This window comes from Plecotus auritus (genome assembly GCF_963455305.1).
Source record: "Plecotus auritus genome assembly, chromosome: 6".
In the NCBI taxonomy this organism is placed as follows: domain Eukaryota; kingdom Metazoa; phylum Chordata; class Mammalia; order Chiroptera; family Vespertilionidae; genus Plecotus; species Plecotus auritus.
The window spans coordinates 139,655,215-139,660,388 of NC_137773.1; the positions used below are offsets into that span (position 1 = coordinate 139,655,215).

The 5,174-nt window shown below is 41.2% G+C and overlaps 1 pseudogene across 1 annotated transcript; it reads left to right on the plus strand.

The window, feature by feature from the left end:
• Positions 1–1,320: 1,320 nt before the first annotated feature.
• Positions 1,321–2,867, plus strand: LOC308250974 (E3 SUMO-protein ligase PIAS2-like; annotated as a pseudogene). Its single transcript has one exon. The product of its transcript is annotated as an E3 SUMO-protein ligase PIAS2-like (transcript).
• Positions 2,868–5,174: the final 2,307 nt, after the last annotated feature.

Sequence of the window (5,174 nt, forward strand, 5' to 3'; positions counted from 1 at the left end):
AGCTAATGGCAAACGGATTCATGCACAGGGCTACTAATATTTAATAAAATTCCATGTGCATAATATTCAAACAGGCAACACTAAGCATTAAAATTGCGAATGCATACATAGATGCTAATACTAAAGAAAAGCAAGTAAAGGTTGACACAAAAATCAAGGTAGGGGTTAGTTATCACAGAGGGAGAAAAGGATGTGACTGAGGGGGGGACACACTGATAGTTTTATTTCTTTACCAACGTGGTGACCCATGGGTTGTTTTAACATAAATATGTTTTATCTTTCTATACTTGATATTTATTTTTCTCATTGAGAACATACAAACTTCTACTTCTGGTAATGACAGATTAGGTAATTCATATCAACCCTCCCAGTGTGAACAGCTACAAAAGCTGAATAAAATAATGATGATAACAATAATAAGTTTCTTTCGGGTATTAAGGCGGCAGGAAAGAATGACCAGGTCATGATTTGGAAGAAAATATAATGCAGAAAGCTGAGTGTTTGGGGCTACTTTCTCCAGGGGCAATTTGCTAGTTCTGGAAGAGAGAGAGCTAAGAGGCTGAGAGTGTTAATAATACTCCAGAGCCCTAACTGGTTTGGCTCAGTGGATAGAGCATCGACCTGCGGACTCAAGGGTCCCAGGTTCAATTCCAGACAAGGGCATGTACCTTGGTTGCAGGCACATACCCAGTAGGGAGTGTGCAGGAGGCAGCTGATCAATGTTTCTCTCTCATCGATGTTTCTAACTCTCTATCCCTCTCCCTTCCTTTCTGTAAAAAAGCAATAAAATATATATTTAAAATAATAATAATACTCCATACATTTTTGCCAGGGGAGTGGACCAAAGTTCAAGTTCAGGGACCACCACAGAGGAGCCCTGGTCACTCTCCTTGCCATGTGGACCTAGAAACCCTGAATGGCTGCCTTAGGAGTAAGAATGAATAGAAAGTAGAGCAGCCCTGGAAGTCTCTGCAAACCAACTTTCAATCATCTCAGTGCCTAAAACTGGCTCAAGTTCATCCTGAATTTCTAAAGCCCTTGATGCCTTCCAAGAGCATACATAAAGGCTCCCTGGAAGAGGACGGTAACATAATCCAAGGCCTATGTCATTGGGTTTATTCTAAGAATGCAAAGCTTGGACTGGGCCTGGCAGTGGTGTCTTCAGCAGCACCCAGTGCTAGATGTGCTGGAGGTGGCTGCCCTAGTGATGGCAGAGTCGTGGGTGGTAGTGGGATGGGGTGCTGTAGTGGCAGTGGTGCCCACGGGTGGTATGAAATGGCAGCTTCCAAGGAGTTGAGGAATATGGTTTTTGGGCTACAAGTGTTACTAGGCTTTGCTGGATTAAATAAAAGTAGGCGCAAGCATGACCTCCTGATGAGGGTGCTGCATTTACTGAAGGGCGGCTGCAGCCCTGCCCCTGCGGCTCAGACTGAAATCTGAGAATTGTACAGACACGGACACCCATGGACTCTTGAAGGACTTTCTAATGTATCCACAATCAAAGCATCAGTTTTCAATTTGGATGGCAGCCCATCACCTGTAGAGCCTGAGTAGGCTGTGGCTGGAATCCACACATTGCCTTCCACTTCAGTTACACCTCACTCACCGTGCCCCTGTTTGTTCTGTGTTGCATCCAGATACCTACTAAGGGCACATTTGAGATGCAGCAGCCATCCCCCCAATGCCTCTTGTCCAGACTGTTGTGCAGTTACAAACCTTGCCCTTTTATGATGTTTCTGATGTTCTCATCAAGCCCATGAGTTCAAAGCAGTATTCAACAATTTCAAGAGAAGTTTTTATTTTTGGTCTGACATTTCAACTAGTTAGAGAGACAGCATATCCAGAGATTTTTTTGCCAGGTGGTAGGAGAGATTATACAGTCCAAGTTCAGCAGAGACTTTGCTTGGCAGAAATAAGTTGTCCTCAGGAAGGTAACTATCTCAACAGTCTATGTATAAAAGTAAATGGGAAGCTTTTTACTTTACCTGGCTACGCACCACCACCTAAAAATGAGATCGAACAGAGGCACCCTGGATGCCCAATGAACATTACATGTTAAGTTAGGTTATTTTCACCTGTGCCAAACCAGAGTTCCATTTCTTGAGCATCAGAAATTGGAAAGTTAAAGAAAAACTTACTGCAGATCCTGATAGTGAAATCGCCACAGCGAGCCTTCAGGTATCCTTGATGTGCCCTTGAGGCTGACAATCCCACACTGAGCAGTGATTTGTACAAACCTATAGTGTTTTGATGCTGCTCTTTATCTGCAAATGCATGAGAAGAAGCCCACCTGGATTTGTCTTGTGTGTGACAAAAAAACTGCCTATGAAAGTCTAATTTTAGATGGGCTTTTTATGGAAATTCTCAGTGACTGTTCTGATGTGGATGAGATCAAATTCCAAGAAGATGGCTCTTGGTGTCCAATGAGACAAAGAAAGAAACTATGAAAGTATCCAGCCAGCCATGTACAAAAATAGAAAGTTCAAGTGTCCTCAGTAAGCTTGATCAGTGACTAGACAATGAGGCAGCAAGAAGAGAGTGGATGTTATTGACTGAACAACAGAAAGCTCTTCTGATGAAGAGGAAGACCCTCTTGCCAAAAGGAAGTGCATTTCTATGTCAGAAACACAAGGCAGCCCAACCAAAGGGGTTTTCATGTATGAGGGTGCCCAGTGTGACTGGTTGATCCTGCTGCTATTCCACTTCCATGAACAGACTACACAGTACCATTCCACCACATGCAAATATCAAGCACGTCATCAGATTTGCTGGATTTGGATTTTCTTTCCCTTATTCCAGTTGATCCCTGATCTCACTTCACCCTTAGCAGCAGGCAGTACGTCTATCACCACCACCAGCCCCCATGAAAGCAGTCCTCATGTAGTTCATGCAGCAGCAGGAGTGAGACCGGGTCAAAGCCAGCAGTGGAAGGAACATTCCTGACATCGACTCATTTGGACTAAAGGAGGACTCACTCGATGCTGGGAATCATTCATCAAAAATGCTCTTTCTTAAATCTCTGGCCCGGGGAAGCTATTTTTTTTTTTTTTTTGGTAACAATTACTTTGATATTTATTGAAATATCAAGTGGATACTTTTGCTTTCTGAGAGATGAGCACAAACTGCAGCAAGGACCAAATGACACACAGGATTTGTCTTATTCATGCTGTATTCTGATCATCGGATATATTCAGCCATAACTGTATCTTCTTGGGGGATGGATTTCAATTTCATGTTACTAGATGGATTCAACAAATCAGTTCAGTAATTTTTTGTTGTAATAAACAGCAATAAAATTATGTAAATGTTCAATAAATGTTTTTCTATTTAAAAAAAGATGTAATCAATGATTCTAAAATGACAGCAACTTTTATTTAACCTGATGTGATGGAAAAAATATATAGAAAGAAGCTATGTTTACCAAATGAGTCTTTTCCACAGAGATTTGTCCTATTTTGTTGAACTGATGAAGTCTTGATAAGTGGCCAAAGCTTGCGTTCCACTTTTCCTCCTGGCCCCATCAAAGAAAAATGGCCTTTGTGTCACCCATTTTTCCCCTGGTTATCATTTACACTTTTATATTGTTTGCTCCCGAATGCAGAGAGAAGGTCTAGGGTCTGGCTGCTCTTTATTAGTGAGTATGCTGAAGAACACTATCCAGATTCTACCCTGACATAATGTGTGTTATTTTTGGTAATTGAACATTCTCATTCTAGAGACTTCTATAAATTTCAGGCTTGCCTTCTCAAGAAAGAAATTCTATGCAGCCATTAAAGGAAATGTTTTTAGAGTAAGGTGGCTGGAATGTTTGTCAGAATTTTGTTCATACTGTCCAGAAATATTGAGAGCTTGGATATGGTGAAGCACAAATTTAGGGGAGGTGGGAATAACAAAGTTTAATTTGTTCTTAAGAACTTACTTTGCTTATTTACTTTAAAGAATAATATTGTTGAAACTTCTCAGATTTTAGTAACAGTGACCAAGAAAATATGTTTTAGATCTCTGATCATATTTAAAGAAAAAGCAAATAGCAAGAGATATGGAGGGCATCAGATTTCCTCTTTCATTTTTTAAAAAGGAAATACTTCACTTTTTTAAAGGGAAATCTTTCCTGAAACCACAAAAGACAAAAAAGAATTAGAAAATGTTTGAATTTAAGCAAGGAGGAGGTTAAGAGGAGGGACCGGACCCCCACTTTGAAAACCACTGTCTTATAGTGTGTGTTTGATTTTAAATCCCTCAGAAAACTGAATTTTACCCTTAGAGAAACACTTTCATCCAAATTTTATACTTCCTTTCGCTTCATTTGGCTTCCTAAATACTTTTTGAGTTCTCAAGAGTTAATACTTTCTCTCCCTAAGCTGTCTCTACTTTAAATAAAATATGTTTTTATTGATTTTAGAGAGAGAGGAAGGGAGAGGGAAAGAGAAAAACATCGATATGAGAGAAACATCAACATCAATTGGCTGCCTCCTATATGCCCCCTACTGGGGATCCAACCCCAATCCTGGGCATGTGTCCTGTCCTGACTGGGAATCAAACCGGTGCATGGCCAACGCTCAATCACTGAGCCACACCAGCTGGGCTGTCTCTATTTTAATCCCCTTTTTGTAAAATGACTAATCTGATTCTCAAGCTGAAGTGCCCAGATGAAGAGTGTAAGGACAGAAAAAAGTCATTTATTTTTCTTTGCTGCGGCCTTGCACAATTTATGAGAAGCACCTGGTAATTAAACTCCAAGATTGTTAGCTCCTCTGATTCAAACAGCCAGCCTCTGTTTGAACTGCAAGACAAGGTACTCTCTTGCATACATACCCCTTCTCCCTGCTGGTTTTTTGTTTGTTTGTTTGCTTGTTTACAACTCAGGGAAATTAGAAGCAGAAAGTTCCTTGCCCCCCTTCCCCTTCAAACAAGCCTCTTTTGAACTCTTCATAACTTTTGCTCCAAGAATGTTTTGCAGGCTTTGCAAAAATACTGATAAGACACCTCCCCAGGACATCTGCCAGGACTGTCTCTCGAAGAACTAACAAACTTTTCAAAGATGATCCCCCTGATGTCTGTTCAATTTCAGTCCCCAAATCCTCCTCTCTTCCTTGTCACCTAGCCAAGGCTTTAAAGGGGCGGGGGGGGGGGGGGGGCGGGCAGCTTTTGTTCTTGACCTTGGTCCCTTCCCT